This window comes from Lepisosteus oculatus, chromosome 6 (genome assembly GCF_040954835.1).
Source record: "Lepisosteus oculatus isolate fLepOcu1 chromosome 6, fLepOcu1.hap2, whole genome shotgun sequence".
Lineage (NCBI taxonomy): Eukaryota > Metazoa > Chordata > Actinopteri > Semionotiformes > Lepisosteidae > Lepisosteus > Lepisosteus oculatus.
Genome location: NC_090701.1, coordinates 53,453,903 through 53,475,698, shown reverse-complemented (window position 1 = coordinate 53,475,698; position 21,796 = coordinate 53,453,903). Strand labels below are relative to the sequence as shown.

At 37.3% G+C, this 21,796-nt stretch overlaps 1 protein-coding gene across 3 annotated transcripts in view; it reads left to right on the top strand.

Moving 5' to 3' along the window:
* Positions 1-21,796, top strand: part of jph1a (junctophilin 1a) — a 59,926-nt gene that overhangs the window by 6,808 nt on the left and 31,322 nt on the right. The gene's annotated exons all lie outside the window — the stretch shown is intronic.

Sequence of the window (21,796 nt, the reverse complement as noted above, 5' to 3'; positions counted from 1 at the left end):
ACTGAAGGAAGACAATCATGGAATACATCAGGTTAAACTTAATATCTTAATATTAAGTCTTAATATCTTTTTTACCAAGGAACTGGCAGACAGCCATGCTTCAGGGGTGACCTACAGTGCCTGAGATTAGTCTAGAAACTTTTCCACCTGTGTTATTTGTAAGAACATAAGAAAGTTCACAAGTGAGAGGATACCATTCTGTCCACAAGGCCCTTTGAGTACTTACTAGCGAATTTATCTGAAGAAATCATCCTGACGTTTCTTCTTTACTAGGGTATCAACTTCAACAAATGTTTGGCAGTGTAGCGGAGCTAGTTTGGGCACGGTGACATCACCGCCCTCTCTGCACATAGCAGGGACCTCAGCTGCCTGGGCCGAGGGAGGTCTCCTTTAGCTCACTCGGCTGGTTCCCTGTTACACCGGAGACCCAGGTTCGCACCCAGGTGTTGTGGGACAAACCGGCGGGGTGGAGCGGCAGGGGCACGAGCTTCACACGGAACCGGGACAGTCCCATTGGTGCCGTGACCCAATTGAGAATGTCCTTCGCCGAGGTGAAGTCAGCAGGGGAGGGTGTAGCGGAGCTCGTTGGGGCACGGTGCCGTCATCGACCTTCCCTGCGCGTAGCGGGGACCTCAGCCGCCTGGGCTGGGGGAGGTCTCCTTTAGCTCACTTGGCTGGTTCCCTGTTGCGTTAAACCGGAGACCCGGGTTTGCGCCCAGGTGTTGCGGGATGAACCGGCGGGGCAGGAGCCCGTGTGGAACCGCGACGGTCACAGCAGCTTAGTGCATGCTCCCACAGCCCTTTGTGGAAAGAAAGGCCTCCTTTCCTGGATGGAGAATTGTATCCAGCTGTTTGAATGAAACTAGGATATCAGCTTCTACAACATGCATGGGTCACGTTCCACAGTCCTATAACCCCTTGTGTAAAAACGTGCCTTGTGTTCTCCGGGTTAAATGCACTTCCACATACACTTTAGTTTCCACTTGTGAAGTATGAACCAGAGCCCGCTGATGATTCAGAGTTTTTGTCTGTTTGTGAACATTTCTTCGTGTCACACATTGAATCTGTGCTAGACGGACATTTTTTGTTTATGCCACAGGTCTACTGTCCTTTCAACCACAAAGAAACAAATCACTGCATGTCGTTCCTCTATTATACAGATTTCTAGAGGTGTTCAGACATTAGTCAGTAGTCCCTCTGTAACAAATATGTTAAAGACTTAAAATACACAGATAAGTCGTTTATACAAATGTCCAATTTAAGAATAAAGACACAGAAATAAGAATTTAAGGTGTCATTAGCTATTGAAAATGGCCTTTTATTAACATGTACCTTTCTCCAAGTGTAAGAAAATATAGGTATCCAAAGCTAAAGTTGTTGTTCCTAAGGTTTTGTCTATTTTTTCATTCTCTTTGGCAAATACAAAAAAGGGTACCAGATTACGTAGTAAAGAAACATAGTAAAGAATTATTCAATTACAACAGCTGTACTCCTTGCACAGACAAATTGATGTTTTGGATGTTGCTTTAACATTACTTTCGAAAAGCATCCCCATCTTCACCATTTCACGCACCTGCTGGGTTTTGAACAGCAATCCGAGTGCTATTAGCGAGACGACAAGGATGATCCTTTCCAGCTACTGCGTCTGACACTTGAGAGTGGTCACATTGGAAAACATTTATATAATCAGAGCCCTCATGCAAAAAGTCATGAGATAATGCTTTGCAATATTCTGATGTGCAAGCAGTGCCCTCAGCCTTCCCCATTAAAGGATTGTCATTACTTAGTGTAATAACCTAGGTCGGAGGCGACTTTGCAAAACAATTTGTAAAAGTCTGTTGCTCAGATTATTTTGATCACAAACAGCAGGGAATTGAGTTTTCCCGCTGACTCGAAAATGACTGGGAGACATGCGCACAGAGAAAAAGGGTCAGCCAATTGTTTTATTAACAGAATATACAGCAGCTTGCAACACAAATATTAAGGGCGCTGGTAATTCAGTGGTGGTAAAGAAAAACAGTAACTTTTGGAGATATTTGTGCAGTGAACTTTAGAGTATTTTGCAGTGTTTCAACTTTGTGTCTAAAAAGCCATTTGTGGCATTACTGGAGGTTGCATAATGTTAGAGGGTGCGTTATGATTGTATTGATTGAACTCATGTGACACAAGTTTCACAGAACTACTGTACAGTGAATGGAGAAAGTGCAGTAGGACTGAAGACAGAGTTGACGTTTGGGACTAGAAAGCAATGGATTTCCAGGTGTGTTTTCAAGCAGGTTACGGACAATTTAATAACCCAGCTATGGCCTGTTCACCTGAAAAAAAAAACAAATAGCATTTAGTTTTTGTAACTGTGGCTATACTTTCACCAAAGAGCTATTGCCCTGGAGGCACGGGTTCATGATGAACATCTAATCATTAACATGTTTTGTAGAGCATGTAGCTGCTCTTGAGCAAGGACTGTACCAATGAGAGATCAAAAACTCATAAAGAAATTGTAGAGGACTTAATATACTGTAGTAAGTACGCTGCTCACCGTCTTTAAGTATTATGTTGATTTTTTTTCCTTTTCCTTCCTCAATAAAATAAAATATACACGTGCCACATATTCTGACACAAATTAGTCCCTTGGGTCATTCAAGGTTACTGATGTCAAAGCCTTTTCATTCTCAAGTTTTCCATTTGAAATTCATGAAGGGCTGTTCCCTTACTCAAGGTTATTATATTACACAAAATATAATTTTTGTGAGATTGACTTTCATGTGAATTTTGAACTTAATATTTTTTTAGGGGTCTGGTGTTCTAGATACAGTATATCATATCTTTAAAATATTGTGCAGGTTCCAGTATTCCAGTGCAGGTTAAAGGATTTGAGAAAAAACACACTGACTTTTTATTTTTAAATAAACACCAGCCCACTTTCACTGTCGCAGAAACGTGTTCAGGTAATTGAACTAGATTGTGTAGAAGGGAATCACAAACACCCCGTGAAAGATTAGACCACAAATACACTGTAGGTATGTTCACTGTTAAAATCCCAACCCATCTAATACACATATATTTTATGTAAACCATATATACAAATGTATTTAAAAGTTTTTCGCAGTCCTAATCAACAGCCAAAGCAAAATTGCTAAACAAAAAAAATTATAATAATAAATTCAGTAATGATCAAATGAGATGGACAGTATATGTAATCTTACATTAAACATTATCTGTCAACACATTGTTGATGTATTCTTAAGAAAAATGGAAGATTGAGGTGCCGAAGACTATTGCAAATATATTTTTGCAACCATCCTACTAAAACAACTTCATATTACAGATTGTGTTACCGCTTGTAGATCAGTTAATTAGCTCAGCACAATGAAGAAAACATTCTCTTCATTCCTCACAGCATCAGGGCCGGTGATCGTGTATTCCTTGGATTTATAAAAAAAAATGTAGGGATAATGTAGACCGGGGTGGCATGGTGGCACAGCAGTTAGCATTGCTGTCTTGGAGTGCTGTAGCCCTCTGTTCAACTAGTAAAAAAAAAGTTTATCAAACTGAAAATCTAGCTTCAGAAAACACATAGTAATTGTAGACACAGCTGTAATTTCAATATATTTACTGCTGTGAAATCTTATTTATTTAGATCATGATTTAGATCATTAAGACATGCATTAGGAATCCAGATATTTCTGGTGGAAAAAAAAGATAATTTTTAAGCATAAGTATTAATTGAATTTCTCCACCTTTGTGAATTTTGCTAAGCAATGAAAAGCGTGTTTGTTTTTCAATGAAATTTATATCAACTCTTTCTATGTTTATATAATTTGTGTTCATTAACATAGAATACTGGCATGTTTTATGTATTTTATTTTATCTAAGGACTAAAACATTTAGATGATGTGGGAGATTTTTACATACTGAATGATTCTTACAAAAAAAATCTCTAGTCTACAGCAATCATTTGTGCATGTCATTATATATGTACAGGAGTTAGGTTGTACACTTATTTAAAAAAAGAGTAATGCCGTAAGTACCTTAATGCCTCTTCATCCTATAATCTTAACTAGGGTATTATGAATAACATAAAGCATTAACATAAAAAAATAATCAAGTTCTGTGTCATAAAGTGGTCTTTTAAAAATAATTATTTTAATTAATGTTTTAATACATTTTCATACTTTTTGGAGGCATCGCCAGACCTGGATTTACTGATCTTCTGTAAAACGTTAAACATTATTACGTAAAAGGATAACAGATTTGAAAAACACTTTCTTTATCATTATAAATTGTATTGCGTGAAAAAAAGTTACATGCCGAGTTGCATAAGCTGGTTAGAAATTAGCATGGGGACTGACATGACATCTGTTCGATATGTTATTGCCCCTGAATGCTAAGAAAATAACTCCTGCTGAACATGCACTGCTTAAATTTAGCAAGAGTGTGCAGGAGCTAAATGTGCTGTTATTGAAACTTGTGAAAACTCTGCCTGCATAAATACATTCCATCAAATAAGAAATGTGGAAATGGGAGCAGTATATCACTCGCTGGCTATTACACTGGGGATATTGGTGTGTGTGTAGTCACAAAGATGGATAAATGAGACAAAAACTTTGAAATATATCCTAAATGGATTCCTCCTTTGATATAGTGTTGCCTGCAAAGCTGAGCATATGAAATTAAACTTTAATTGTTTTAAGTTATTTGTGTTAAGTTATGATACACGTGTTGAAAATATAAAGTATGAATAACTGGCAGCTCCCAGCGACCAGCTGTTTGTGGTTAATCTTCTCTACATTAGGAGTACCCCAACTTTCATACTAGAGCTCAACGGAATGATCTATGTGGATTTAACCTTTCTAAACTCCAGATTTAACCTCCAGATTGTATATCGTATATGATTTCTTAAGCAAGCTTCCCTGTAAATTTTTGTGGACGTGTAAAGAGATTGAGATGGTTTAATTCATCTAGGACACACTATGACTATATTAATAGTATCCCCAGGACGGTGACAAGGCCAAGTGGTCAATGCAGAGTAAAAACATACAGATTTATTTTGGTCACTGCACACAAATCATTCTTGTAAATTGATGTTTCCCTAATATTAGTTGTTCTTGTATGACTTAAAATAGACTTACTTTAATATCAGTGTAGGTATTGTGTTTCATCTTAAACTGACATGATACTGTATGTTGTGCAGTTTCAGTTTTTAGAGATGTTCCTCTGGCATATTGAAAGTCTACATATTTCTCAGCATTTGTATTCTAAACCTTAGAAATTTCAATCTAAGCACACAGTGCACACCTCTTATGGAATTTCCAAATTAACAGACCTCTATTTTTTCCTTAAACACCAAAGACATTTTTTTTTCACTTTTCCATGTTGTTCATTTCTAAAGCTTCGCTTTTCCTTGGTGCAGAATTTCCTCCCTCGTCGGCACAGGGGAGCCGTTCTGGAGAAGGCTGGCTGCATGGAGCTCAGCCTGGCCGGTTCTGAGAGGGCGGCTCAGAATGAGAAAGTTGCCCCTTGCTTGAGAGTAGCAGTCGCACGTGCAGCTCTGCTGTGGTGTGTCAGCACTGTACTCTGACTAAATAAGGCAAAGCCCAAGTTGGCTTATCAGCATTTGACAGGAATATAGACCACCAACAGCTGATACAGTAGCCCATGTTTGCTGTGCTATCATCTGCTCGTCCATTCAAATGTGTGTTTATCGCTTGTTATGCTGCTGACTTCCATCGGAATTTAATTCCACACACATGTGAAAAGCTACCCATTTCAGGTGTGGGTTAAGTGGGCTTTTTAGGAGTACTTGGTCTCTAAAGCCCTTGATTCAAGACATAAAACAGATGCCAGTGTGTCCTGGGCTTGCATGACTGTCTAACCACTTCAGTGTGCAATGAATCCAGCTCTTGTTGTCGTTATATCAAATCCATTGATAGACTCGCAAACTCTTTTTAAGGGACGTGCGCAATCCCACACAGTAGTATTCACACCCTCTGCAAAAAACACGGTGATTCTTTGAAGTGAAATATTTGGGAATGCTGTCACCATTATCTGTTCATTTCATTCTCCCTTATGTGCGTTGTTCTGTTTTGGGAGAAACATCCCCAGCGAAATTTTCCACAGGAGATGAAAGTTTTGAAAATTGCCATCTGGATGAGGGCAGGTGGAGCAGAAGGATTAATGGTACTGTAAGATTTTTTTTATCCCACTGTTCAGCCAAGTTTCTTCGAATGTCCCACTTCAGTATAACAGAAGTTACTGCATTATGTCTAAATCTTTACTTTAAAAGCCATAAGCAGTTCAGTGTATTGAATATGCAAAGCCTGAGCTTCTGCCTCAACCACCTGGCTGGGAAGCCTATTCCATTTACACACAACTCTTTGTGTAATGAAGTGTTTCCCGTTTTCTATCCGAAATGAATTCATTTTTTCTGTCTCTTTCCCCGCGATCCCGTGCCTCTGTTTTCGCTGCCAAGAGTGCAACAGTCCCAGAGTTCGTCTTTACCCCTTTGGATCTTAAATCCTTGAATCAGATCTCCTGTTAATCTCCTTTGTTCTAGACGGAAGAGATTTATCGCCATTAGCCTGTCCATATACTGTACAACAGTCTCCCGAGACCAGGAGGATCATTCTTCTTGCTCTTCTTTCATCTCTTTCCATGGTTTTAATACACATTTTGTGGTATGGAGACCAAAACTGACCAGTATTCTAAGGTATTGCTAGAGCATTGCAAGCCTAAGCATAACTTTGGATATACAGTAAATTCCCCACCTTTAGCAAGTATTAGGAGATATACTATTAGTATTTACTAGGATACTATTAGAGATATACTACCCAAGTATTAGGAGAGTTTTTTGTTTGCTTCCCCACCTGGTCTTGAGTGGTATCCTTTTCACCTCTACACCTCTACACCTTTTCACCTCTACATCCACACAGCTCCACACCTCCCATACACTTTATACTAGCTGTGTGGATGCTTTTATCCTGATCAATATTAGATTTCTCCCACCATGTGTCTGTCACTTCATAATTTTGTCTAAGTCTCTATAATTCCCTGTTTCTGCATTTGCAACGCCACCTGCTTTTACTGCATCTACAAATTGATCTTATTTGCTAAATACACCAGAATCTAAATATTCGGGATGTGTCTGAATGGATCCCTGCAGTACACCAGTGCTTACAGCAGGGCTGCTTTGTATCCATTAACTATTTTTCTTTCCATATGCACACATTTCCTTTGATTCTTATAGCTTTTGAGAACCAGGTTTCTGCAAGTCACCAAAGTTTTCTGCAAGTCTAAATATACAGTATGGTATATTTTAGTTTTATGTGCCATCCATTTCGCTTGGTAGACAAATTCTAGCTCATTAGATAAATGGGACCCTTTCTTTCTAATTCCTTGATAGCTTTATCTTAAAATGCCATCATTTTCATTGTGTAATATTAGGTATTATTCTAATTTAATCATAGCTATCATTTCTAAAAGTTCACCTGTAACAAGTACAAATTATATGGTTATAGTTTCCTATTCCAGTTCTCTCCCTCTTTTCATAAATTAGTGTCACATCTCCTGTTCTCCAGTCTAGGAACAGCTCCCATGGTACTGAGAGTTGCAATATCCTAAGTGGCAGTCTATGAATGTCCTTGAGTATGAATGGAAAATTACTATCAGCGCCTGATGATTTATTGATTTGTAGTTCCCCTGGCATATATAAAACTTCATCGTCAGTTACAGTAAAAATGTGCAACGTAGATGGAGCTTGTTCTGTGACATGACTTGAATTATTCACATCTTTATAAAAAAAACCTCTGTGAAATACATAATTTGTATATCCATGGAGTTTTGTCTTCTATTATTAATCCCCAGATATCTCCTAAACTACTTCTGCTTTTACTGTTCTTTCGCTGTTTTAGTACTGGAAAAACATGATGTTCTGCTTCTAATGCAGTTTTCTTTTCTGTCTCTCTGTCAGCTATTCTAGTATATATTTCAGATGAACCTTAAACTCCTCTGCACTCTCTTTTTATCTCTCTCTTCCAACCTTGTTTTATCTTAAGCATTCATCTTTTGAATTAATTGATAATATCTCCATTAAACTCTTTTGATTATATTTTGCCAGACTTTGACTTATTTAGTGCCATCTGAGTTCCAGGAAAATTAGACAAAACTATTCTACCATTTTATATTTATACTGTCAACAGTACCGAACAGCTGTGAATAATTTATTTATTTCTGATTTCTTTGAGTTGCTTTGGCATGTAGTTCAGATTTAGAATGCTATCTTTCTGTAAATTCAGAATTTGTCTGTTTTTTATTTTTTATTATGCGCGTTTCTATCTTCTAAACAAATTTGTGTAAAATAATGAATTAAGTAAACAAGTACATCAAACAAAAACTATAGACAGAACATATAGAAGGCTTGGAAAATTTGCTGCGCTCGTAATACAGGATATAGCATTGTAAACACTCTGAAGGAAATTTAAGTACCAGGGGGTCTAAATTTGGTGTATGTATTTATTTTATTGTAAAGGTTTAATAGGTAAAGTCGTACAGGATGGATCATTTAAGACATTGATTCTCAATCTAGTGCCTGGAAATCTACACAACTGATGATGTTTGTTGTAGTTGAGCGTAACCTGTATATAGTTGGACCATTAATTAACCTAATAATATTATTTATTTATTTTCTTTGTTTTCAGCTTTTAAACATAGAGACTGTACTTCATTTGGTATTTGAAACAGAAACCAGCAGGCCTGTAGGGACCCCCAGCAACGAGTTCTCTGCCGTTTCCCTGGGTCTAATTTGGAATTTCCTCTTATCTGTTCCTCAAAGAAAGGTGTCTGGGTTGTTAGCACTGCTCAAGGGCCCGGGGTTTGATTCAGGACTCAGGTACCTGTCTGTAAGGAGTCTGCATGGTCTCTCTGTGGGCGCTCCCACCTCCTCTCACCTCCCAAAGGCATGCTGGCTAGATTGGATTAGGTATTCTAAATTATTCCTTTCCACGGCGAGAGCAGTCATGTGCTCTCTGTCCCGCCTGTGCTTTGTGCTTCAAAGTATGACCCTTTCCAGGATAAGCAGCTTACTGATAATAGATGGATGGTTTCTAGGGAGGTTCTAGCTGCAGATACTGTATTTTATTTGCTGGCCTAATGCCTACATTCAGTTGTGACTAATGGAAAAATAGCAATTTCCCTAATCTCTCCCTTTTGTGTATTTTTGTTACTCCTTTAAGTACAGTATAACGCTCCACATTATAGTGCAAATGAGAAGCCTCTCTTCTCAGACAGAGAACGGCAATACATTTGCTCAGGGTCGAGATGCACTGGCAGCAACAATTATGTCTGGAAACTATGATGGAAGATGAGTCTGTCAAGCATGATGTCAGTGATAGTGACTTAGTCCGGGTCATATTCTCTATTGTAAGGCTTCCATTTGGTTAACTATTACAGTTTTATCTTTAGTCTGCAAATAGGCAGTGATCCCATACACCCATTCCAAAACCATCATCAAGAATTGGCATGAGTGTGAAGGTTGTGCTACAATAGTAACGCTTTGTAGACTTGAATCCCAGCTTCATGTTTCTGATAGGTTTGATAATATCTATCTCAATCGCATTTCTTACCAGCAGAATTAACTGCTGGAAGAATGGATTTCACTTACCTGCTGTTATGTCTAAACATTGCATGTTATAAGCTGCTTTAGAGGATAATATTTTCTCCATCTCTGTAGAGAGCAAGCAGCACAAATAGCCAAGCTCAGGTCACTTATCCATTGACCTCCAAATGCTTCTGAGAAGCATCAAGGGGAAAAGAGGGTGACCCTTTGAACAAGACTGGAGATCAAACAGACAGTAGGGTGTCATCTAGTGTTTGACTCAAAAGATACCACTGTTTTGTCTGTGACAAATGTACGCCTTAAGACATTTCCTCTGGAGTTCTTGTTTTTAAGAGAAAAGGAATTGGTGGGGGGGAAATTAAGGCAATACTGAATGTAATATTAGACTTATTTAAAAAACAATCCCTTTAAAAACAGGTTGCTTTCAAATTTTTCTAACATCTCATGCCTTACAAGCTTTACTTTATTTTCAAGAACAGTCAAGATATCTTTTTATCTCCATCTTTGTGTCCACCACTAGTCCTCTTCCATCACTCTGTGGGATGTCCCCACCTGGAGCTCTGCGTTTGTTTTGTGGTGCTGTGGCCTTACACTCATGTCTCTTCATAATATTGACAGAAGAGGTATCACACAATGAAGTGGTATGCACGGCCCTTTCAAAACAAAACATGGAACTGGAGAGAAGCGTTGGATCTGAATGAGATGAACGAGTGTTCATTAGGGCTTATGGACAGGCCCACAATAAATGGAATATCATTTTACTTTTTTTTAGTTCGGTATATGTGTTTAAATATCCCATTTTGCCCCTGCATTCGGACATAAGAAAGGTTACAAATGAGAGGAGAGGAAAGTATTTGGCCCATTTAGCCTGTTGGGTAGTTCATTGATCTCATCCAGCTGTTTCTTGAAAGAGGCAAGGGTGTCAGCTTCAGCAACATGCTGGGCAGCTTGTTCCACACTCCCACCATTGTGAACTGTTTGGCTGTGCACTTTGGAAAATGTAATGGATGTGCGTCTAAATCTTTGCTTTTAGTAAAAATCATGAACCTTAGTTATTATGAGTTTTTATGGCTCGATCTCTACACATGGGCAACTGCCAGGGGGTGGAACTTTTCCAAAATAATGACTGAGAAGATAAAGCTGTCCCTGCATTGTCTGGCGAATGCTTTACAATAATGACAGACCAGGATTCAATTAAAAATGAGGATGGTCTGTCAAGACCGATTCTTCTTGGAGAAATCATTCACACTATTTCAGTAATATTTTAAAAAGTTGAAAAAAGAAGTCTTTATAAGTCTGTTAAAGTTTGAAGCTTAAGTTAACCCTCTCAAGTTAAGTGTGGTCAAAAGAATATACTGTTTTTTAACCATTTCCTGTGAAACTTGTATTTGATGGTATTGCTCCAGTTTTGCAAATATCATTTCAATCTTCAGCTTTCCGTTATGGAATCTGTGAGTTTATGAAGGATTCTTAATTTAGTTTAAAAGCCATTCATTGAGAATGCACAAAAGTAATCTGATCCAAACAGGTTTAAGATAAAACCTTAAGACTTCCACCTTTTCTTTCATGTTCAGTTTTTATAATGGATACACGGACCTATACAGATGGATCACCTAACTGTACCTTTTTTCCTCTTACAGTACAATGCATTATTTGCATGTTATCCAGCAGTTTATTACCTTTTTCTGTTCACTCCCCAAATTTCCTCATCTCTCCAAAATCTAGTAATGTCTGCAGACCCCTGAACCAACATTACAAAGCTCTATAAGCTCATTTTAGCCTCATTAATTAAATGCCTTGTAAGAGGAGTACATTTCAAATCCTATTACTAGTATTTTAGTATTAGATTGCGGTTATAATAATTTTCTGAAACCTCAAACACATCTATCTCCAGAGACCCACAATTGATGTTTAATCCTAAATTATTTCATCACAAATTATACTCCAGTGCATTAGCCTTACTACATGTGTAATTATCTCTATTTACTTATTCTTCTGTCTGTTTTGCAGTTATGTAACTAGAATTTGTAAGAAATTGACATTGCATTTTATACCCACGAAACCAAGCATTGAGGATTTAAAGATAATGAGTCAGAATTGCTATTGGGCAATAAAACGTGCTCCTGAAGTAAATTTATCTTCCAGTCTCAAAAGTATGCTATTTCAGTGTTTGATTCACTGAAATAGCATACTGATATGCTTGTTGTTATTTCCTGTCACCAAAGCTTGCTTTATTGTGTAGAAGTATTTGATTATACTGTACATTTTTTAATAATCAGAATGCTGTTGCTTACCAAGTGAAAAAATAGACTTTTCTCATTTATTTTAGTTCTTATAATGTTCTGTAGTTTACATCAGAATAAGATGGAAATCATTTTACTTGATTAGTTGTCAATAATTAATAAATAATGTATTAAGAATAATTTTAAATGTTCCCAATTTAAAGAATGCAACAACTTAACAGTCAATTAATTTGCTAATGCAGTACCAATAATGTTTGAAAGCATGTTTACATTGTGTTGGAATTAGAGTTTCAATGTCTCAGCCTGGTCATTTCCTTAAATCGTGGAAATAATTCAATTTCATCATCATTGATGATCAGTCATTCATTCATTAATACCATTCCGTGATTCCAGACATACGCCAGCACTCTGTTTTAAACCTGGAATTACGTTGTTCTTGGATTTTACAGCTGGTAGGGTGTAGTTTAGTGAAGCAGCCTCCTTACTCCTCAACCACTTTTCTAGTCAAATTGAGGAGAATATAGACACGTGGACCTTCTCAAAGGAAAAGATTAATATCCAAGGCATCCATCTCAACATGTGGACAAGTAATAGGTTTATTCCATGCTGAAAAAAAGAAGAAAGAGAACACAACGTTTCGGCCGTGGAGCCTTCTTCAGGTGTATCTGTTCTCATCGATTTGCTGCCGTTTAGGGGTTTTCTCTTCCCGGCCAAGAAGAGGATTATTTCATACCGAATAAATGATTTAATATGAACTCCAGGAAAATGCGGTAATAACAGGAATGAAAGGTAAAATTAAAGATGCACACTATTTAGAATTGTTTTCACACTCATTTTTCATTCATTGGACTAAGTGATTATTGAAGATGGGAGGATGTTGTTAGTTGCAACTTGGGCAAAATAAGTGATACGTTGTTGTGGTATTGTATTGCTGGGAAGGTGTTGACATTTGTTTGCTTTAACTTCAGTCATTGTTGCATGATTTACTCAGACTTAAATAGACAGTGACCTTGGATAGACTGAGTGGTGCTGCTAGGGTGATCGCAATGGTGCCACTCCTTCCAGTAAAAGTAGCTCACAGCTGAGGCACGAGCATGCTCATAGCGTGGAAGCTGCTGACCACACAGAAGCAGCACTCTTAGACAACAGGACATCAAACAGGTCACCAACTGAGAGCCATTCGACCCGTCTTGCCCTTTTTTGTAGTTAATGGCTAATAGATCCAAGGATCTCATCCAGATGTTTCCAGATGAATCCAGGGTATCGGCTTCAACAACATGGCTGGGTAGCTTGTCCCACACTTCCACCACTGTTTGTGTAAAGAAGAGCCTCCTGTCCTGACTGGAGGACCTCATTCGGCCCTTTCTTGAAAGGCACCAGGGTATCGGCTTCAACAACATGGCTGGGTAGCTTGATCCACTTTCTTACAACTCCGTGTGTAAAGTTGGGGCTTCTGTTCTCAGTTCATATGCATTTTCACATACTTTACTGTAAGCTAGTTCCCATTCCTGCTGTTATTTTCAAGATGGGCCATCCAGCCTTGTTTCATTTTGTGACCTTTTCTGCCCCACATGAGATCTCCCAAATACACAGACAAGGCTCCAACTGCTAGGCCAGTACAGTGCTGTTCTTTAAAAAATACAGCTGCTATTATTATACAGCTGTATTAATAGTTTTGACCTTTTATCGTCCTGCAGAACCTTATGCAGATGATCATTCAGAAGTTCAGTATGGAATACCACAGGAAAACCAGACAATTCCACAATTTCCTTTCTGGGACAGGACATGGGGAGGAGGGCGCTCCATGGAATATGTCAGATCTCTGTGTATGATTACAATGAATTCTATAGCTTTGCATTTATCACCAATATTAAATTTAAACAGAAGCATCTTCAGATAAAAATCAGTGCATACACAGTTGCTTTTATGTGGATCCTAGGGATTACTAATAAATCACTTCAAACCACAAGTTCTGAATTCTGCCTCAAGCATGACAGTGTTTGACTATTCGTGATAAAGATTAATTTACAGAAGTAGGCGAAAACGATGAATCAATCTTTAATAACTACAATTTACACTTACTTTGTGTGTTCCTATCAGACAGTGGTTTTAGATTTGACTTGCACTTTGAAGACTTTAGTGTAGGGCCTATTTTTCATAAATGCAGAAAAATATGTATTACATGTACATGTATTTTGCATTTGTGGTTGTATTTAATTCATGCCGAGCCATTTAAATGCATTTTTTTTTTCATTTAGGAATTTAATTATGCAATGTTGGTTCTTTTTAATCTCATAATGTAAAAACATCTGATGGATTACACTGATTATCTTTGCTTTTAAAAGCCCTGGTAAATGCATACCTCTGAGAAGCCAGCTGCATTGTTCGGACATGGGACACTTCCTGCTCTTCCATCTCACTTCTGCTCTCAAAAGATTAGCGACTGGACAATTGCAGACTTCCACCTTTTGCAGGAAGTGTTAGTCATCAAAGACTCTCACTCATGGCCATAATATATTTTATTTATTCCTTCCTTTTGAGGTGTCCAAAGGTGATCCTGACTTTTATTTAACCTTCTGGGTTTACTTAAGAAATGTAATCTCTCCTTACTGTTTGCATTTAGTGCCTTTGACCTGTTCTGTTCGAAGTACTCATTGAATCTGAAATTATTTATTGAAACACTGTTATAATTGGTTACATGCGGTTGGGATTTAATGGGCCTACTGCCTAACTTTCTTAATTGTCAAAGTCTGCTAAATTTAACATCTCTGTTAAATTTATCTCCAACAGGTACAAGGTAAGGTCAATTTCTGTTAAAAGCTAATAATTAGAATAATTTATACAAGAAGCAGCACAGGTTTTTCGTAGGAGTTGTTACAGCATTGCTCTCGGCTGTTTCTTGTTAGTTTCAAAATAGCGCGATGTATTGTCGATGTGCTTTGGTGGGGATTTTTATTGCATCTTGCATCACAACAGTGTGACATGTGTGGTGCGATCTCGTGTTCCCTTTGTGAAGTCGTCTCTAGGATGTGCAAACCGAGTTTTCGGATTCAAGTTCAAGTTTCAAGTTTATTGTCATTACACTCATATACATGGTATATGGTGTAACGAAATGCTATTTAGCTAGCTCTCGGACAAAGTAGTACAAAGAGAAAAAAACAACAACAACAACAACAATACAATTGTGTAGCAAAAGAAAGACAGAGACAACAGGCAGTGTGCAAAAAACAACAACAGACGATGTGCAAAAAACAACAACAGGCAATGTGCAAAACAACAAAAAGGTAACAGGTTATGTGCAAAAATATGCATCAACAGAATAAATGTATGTAGAGGTAGATTTTCAATATGTGTTTGGGTTTTTGGTAAGAAAGAAAGAAAGGAATAAGGCACTGTGAGGTTCGATTTGCAAACTGGGACGCTGTAATATAAATAAAAATATAATGTCCTGTTACTGGGTATAAATGTCATGTTTGGGCCAGTGTAAAGAAACAATTCAACATCCCTCACTGCTGGAAAAGGCATATCTGTGAACTGCTACGCCAGGAATGGAGTTTGTGTTTTTTGTTCTCGTGTGGCATATTGCAGGTGTCTTTCACAGTTACTCGACAGCAAGTCCTGCTGAGAGGACCCCGCAGGACAAGTGAACATCAGCTGCCTTCCGAGCTGCTAAGTTTGTGATTTTTACTTGAAAGTGGTGCAGGTACCTGGTATTTTGTAGAAGTACAAGTGGACAACTCACTGCTAACATTTTCAGCAGCACACAGCAAACATACTGAAAAGGGGGCTGAAAGGACTCGGTCTCTGGCCAGCGGATGTATTCCTTTTGTACCAGGTTCAAAAGCCGAAGCCGGGCATGTCGTTACATATTTAAGTAAAAGTCCATTTCATTTTGCCAAGGATTGTGTGTCCTCCTAAGGAGGGGCATTGTGGGTGTCACTGGTGTTCCGCACACAGCACTCCTGCACTAAAGATCTCCTGCTTCATTGTGGATAGTGGTTTGATCTGCTACGCTGGCCAGATAGTGTTGAACTGCCTGCCCTTCCCCCTGTATAGTTAGTGGTAGAAGGTTGCCATGGTGACTGCTCTAGTCATCTTAACAGCCATACTCTGGTTTTCCACATCAGCTGAGTAGCTGTAAGCAAAGAAAACGTTTACTTAAAACTGTAGAGTCACTCGCTGAAGAGCCGTAGACAATCTCTGTAAAAGACGACAGGATTTATGTTTGGATTAAAAGATAGAAAGAAGCTGGAAATTTTTGTTACTATAATAATTCCAGCATTTCGCTGTTCTGATAAAAACTGATAAAAATTAGTTAATCTGCAACACTGAGTAAAAAGAAATAGGGCTAGCTGAAAGATGTAATGGAACTTTTAAATTAAAGGTTAAATCTGCAATGGGTCCTTTTTTCCTAGAGAGACAAATGCTTTACAAAAACAAGTTAAAAATATTTTCCTTTTTTAAGGTAAACATGAAGTGTAACATGCCTGCAGATGCAAGATTGTTTATATGGCACATTTGTGTCAAAACGGCAATAATGGTAATTTCCAATTTACATGATTTGGATTTCCACACTTAATTGTGATTATGTGTTTCATAACGACCACACAAGCAAAGAGAAAATGCGCTGCCTGGCAGCCTCTTAAACCCAAGTTAATTCAGCAAATCAGGTTTGGTGAAGCGTTCAGTAACTGCTCCTGAGGGCAGAGTCATGGCATTCAATGAAAGCCTGCCTTCTGCACCCGGATGTGAGGCTTCTAAGCTTGCTGTGTTTCAGGAGGGTTGAGTCGGAAGACTTTAACATAAACACAACGTTTTCATCTTCTAGTCAGCAAGGCAAATCGATCGTTAGGATATATAGCCTAATTAAAGCTGTAGAATTTAAATTAAGTAAAAAATTGTTTTAGAATTTCACAAGAAAGACCACATTTAGAATATGTACAAGTTAGATCACCGCAGTACAAAAACAAGATATTTTCACAGACAGACACATTCCTCACTTCAAAGAAATGTCATATAGGGACAGGTCAAAACATACAGCAGGTGCACAGTTCCCATCCTCAGGGGACAGTATCCAGCAGGATTTCTAGTTATTTCTAATACTTTAAATTCTTCACAGCTGAAGTTTTACTTTTGTAAAGTGTTAAATTGGTCCAGATAAACTAATGATCCTCTCTGTTAAGTCATTAAGAGTACATGTGTAACAGAAACCCACCAACACTATGGCCTTCCATGACTAGAGGTATGCATCATTCAGCTTAAAAAACTGTTGTTTTTTTTTTAGTTTTGAACAGGAAAGTGCAAAGGGACCTGATAGAATTTATTCCAATTCCTCAAAGGTATTGGCAGAGTCAGCCCAATAGACCTTTTTAGAATCAACAGTGAAACCAGAGGTCACAAGTAGAAACCGTGTTGCAGTGCATTTTAAACACGATAACGTAAACCTTTCTTTACACAATGGGGTGTGGGGGTGTGGAACAAGCTACCCAGGCATGCTGTAAAAGACAACACCCGGCTTCTCAGCCGATTGAAACCCTTGATTTGGCTTTACCAAATGAGCTGGAGTTTAAGTTGCGTCTTCAAAATCCTTCAAAATCATTCTTACTATTTGCATCTAACAGTCAGCACTGGTCTACTGTACATCAAATTATTTGCCAAATATCTACTCTATCAATTCTACTCATTCTCAGTAGATGATGTCTAATTTTTTTGACTCCTTTGCTTCTCTTCCGGAGTTTGCCAATCCACATGGTTTGTCTCGTAAAGATTTGATTTACTTCACTGTACCAGATCGTTGATATAAATTGGAAGGAGCACTTGACCTAAATAGGGGTTGTAGTATACCACTATTAAACAAAGCGCAGTTTGAGTTCTCTCCCTGCTACAATTTCTGTTCTTAATCTGTGCATATGTATTACCATGGTTTTCCAAAGACTTACATTTTACAGTTAACCTTATATCTAGAACCTCTTTGAAAGCTTTCTGAAATTGTAAATATACTGTATCATAGGATTTGTTTGTATCCAAAGATACCAGCACCAATAAATCAGCACCTTGTAAATCCTTTCTGACTGTGTCCAATAATGTTCTTACCAAATAAATCTTCTAATAACACAGTGAAATCAAGTTAATAAATGGACTTCTGTTAGGCAATTTGTAACTTCTGGTTATTGGTGATTGTTTCTTCATCAAAAGGACATGGTCCAGTCCATTCCCTGTGTGTGTATATATAAATAATGCTTAAACTGCCACCATGTTTAAAAATTTCCTTACATATTGTTCTATGCTGGATTCGTCTGACAAAGTCTGAAGAAATCGCTCAGGCTGAGTCAAAATAATATTTGAATATATGTCAGAGTATGAAAATAGCTTGGTGGAGTTTTAGCTCTGCTGCCTCACACCTCTTGAGTTCTTGATTCCATTTCAGCCTGGGGTGCATTCCATGGGGAGTTTGCATGTTCTTTGGGTTTTGACTAGGTGCTCCAAGTGTCCTCCTATAGTCCAGTAACCTAACCTTAATTGCAGTTAACTTTTATGTTACTTTTCCTTAATGTACAGTATGCTTGTTAATTTGGTGGGTTTTTTGAGACACTTAATTTAGATTTATCTGCTGGATAAACAGTTTTTTTTTTTACTTTGGATTAATTACATCACTTTGCTCAGATTAGCGCGGAGTGTTGCTCGTAGGCTTCTTTGTCTGCAAGTGTTCTGACACTTGTTTTAAGATTCAACAGTCCTTGAGCAGCTCTTTGTCACTTTCTTCAAATCATAAAATGCGTGCAGCTCCAGAGCTTCCTGATCTGGGCTGAATATCAGAAAGCGGAGGTCCATTATTATAATACGGAAACAGCAGGTTTGCCAGGACTAGGATTTCCACTGTTTTTAAATGAATATAAATTGAAATGGTATTATGTCATGTATAGGTTTATAAAGTTCATACGGGGACACGGGTTCATACGTTAGGTTCTGTTAAAAATGCTAGCAGTTGTGATTTAGCCACATATAAAGCTTTTTACAAAATGAGAAAATCATCTTGTAGCAAGACACTATCTCACAAGGAGTCCTGTAGTTATTGTGTTAAATGATGACCCACTAGACCTGAGACATTAAAATGAACAGAAGATAACAGGCATATGCTATCACTTCTATGATAGCCCCTCAAGCAAATCTGATAAATACAGAAGCACATTAAAAATATAATAAATAATCTCAATAATCATTTATAATAAATAATAAAAAATACAATTGTTTAGCTTGTAATTTAATTTTTGGTAGCACTCCATCCATTTAAATACTCTTAAGTACCAAATAAGATGAATATAGTAGATAGTGTTTTCTAAATAAGCAGATTTTTCTGTTACTTATTCATTATGATCTTATAATATTGTCTTTATAATGATTCACTATTTTTGATACATTGGTCTCTGGAACAACATAAAATGCATTTTAGGACTCATCTATCTGATATGTCATATGTAGCCCCTTATTTTCTGAGATTTTATTATTTTACTATGTGTGTGACACTACTGTATGTTAAAACCCATCTTTCTGATCATGGGGAAAATATTACGACATTCCAATATAAAAATATTTTCCTGTGATCAGAAGCAGAAGAACCATGCTCCAGCACACCTGAGCCAATTTCACAAAATAAAATAAAAGAAGTGTCTTTATATGTTTGATGATATGATTCCAAGGGATTACTTACCTCAGCCCTGATCCTAGGTGAACTACAGTACTTCGTGGTAGTACTGGTACCAGTAGTGCTATTAAAAATGGATTCTGGACAATGTGTGTCATTCTGTTTTGCAATTAACGATGAAACTCAAAATAAAAGACATTCTCCTCCTGCCTGAGGACAGAAATTGTCTGCTTTTTGCCAGTGATTGAAGGCTGCGTTCTCTACTTTCAGCGAGCATCAGTAGGATGCCTCAAGATGTCTGTCTTGAGACTGACACATTTGAAAATATGTAACTTGTTCAAAATTGATCTATACAGCTTTACAAAAGCACATTTTTTCAGAAATCTTTTTTCTCAAAAATTGTTAAAATATTCAGATGTCAGCAATCCTCTATAACAAGAAGGTCTGCTATTTAATTGGGATCTCTACTTTAAAAACAGTCTATCCACATACAAACATATACAATTGTATTCTTAATTTTTAATCCAAAGGTCCTCCGAACACTTTATTTCTCAATGAAGGATAAAGGCATTTTTCAGTTTACGTATTGCAGTGTTAGGGTTCTTTAATTGCAGCTGGGTGTAAACTGAAGATGTTTTTTATCTTCCGATAAAGAGATGCATTAAATTTTACTTTTAAATTTAAAACAGTAAAAATGCAAGCAGTTATCAGCTATTTATGTAAAGCATTTCCAAATATCCTATAGAATAATAATACTGAATAGTGAACAGACCTGCACATATGATACTATATTTTTTTAACTGAGGTGCAAAGAGAAAAATGATAAAGTACTCATTGATAAAAATGCAAGCAGGAAACTAACAAAGTGTACAGTTGTGCTTAGGTTGGTAAAAGTCCATTAACATTGCACAATGCAGTAGATTTGTCTATTATGTTTGAGCACTCAGTGGCAATCTGGACCACACCTCAGGCATTCCTTTACCAGTGGCTAGAGGCCATTAAAGATGTTTAACTCATTTCCGGCTGCTGTGCAGCTGTCAGCCATGCCTGCTAACACAGAGCACAACATAACGTATAATCTGTGCCCTTTAATTTCCCATTTTTGACAATCTCCATGCACATAAATATGGTTAATGTGTAACTATCTCTTTCATCTCTGATTTATAGAATCACATTTTGTTAAAATGTTTAACAAAAGCATCCCCTTTCTCATTGTAACTGAAAATTGTCATAGAATTGAAATGTTTAGGATCCCGAACTTGATGGTGATGTACACATGAAAACCTAAGCACTATATAATACACCTGGCTGGTGCCTTCTAATTTTAGACACTTTATTTAGCAAAGAAGACTGCCAATGGCTGACCAAACAGCTCTGATACAAAATCATGTTTTGCTAGTCTTTAAGCATGCAGGACTGTTCAAACACTTTATTTATTTACAATGTATCATGCAGTATGTAATTGCTTTATTATGAATACTTCTGTATTCATTGGCTTTCAGTAATATCGTCTTTATGTACTGTAGATGATAAATGAACATTAACAGAATGTGTGATATCAGTGAAAAAGAAAAGGATACAAATTACAAATTACAAATTACTTACAATACAGTAATTTGTACAAATTACTTTACTGTGGGCTCGGCCCATACATAAATTAAATTACCTGTGCACGTGCATTAAAGCCAAGATTAGAAAAATAAACCAGCAGAAAACATCAACCGAAATGAGAAAAATTCTAATTGTCTCTAAAATGTCAATCATTTTTTCACAAATATGCTAGAAAATTGTTTTGAAAAGTGCATATTAAATTTATGAAACAACAATGTTAGACTTCATCTATGTCCTTCAGCAATACTACTCATGTGTAGTTGCAACACTTGAAAAAACAGAATAGTTTATATTTTATAATGCAGATGCATTCATCTGTGCCTCAGTGAACTCCAATCTACTATCTTTTTTTATGTGCATTCAAATCTCTGTGAAACGTCCAGACATTTATAGTATATTATGGAGGATTTCAGTTCATGCAAATAATGTTATTCTTACGAATTTGGAAAAGTAAACCAAAGAGGAGGAAGAGAAATGTTCACTCAAGCTGTGCAGACACAAGCCACCTGTATGGAAATTGCAGGTATAGGAGGTTCAAACAGGAGTCTATGAAGTAATTGTTTAAGTAGGGCTCACCTTGTACAGACTTGCACAGTACGCTTTGCTTTTGTTAGTACAGACATGTTCTTTCACAGCGTGAAAAACACAGGCCTATTTTCTCTTTTAGAGATGCTAATTTGTTCTGTTGTG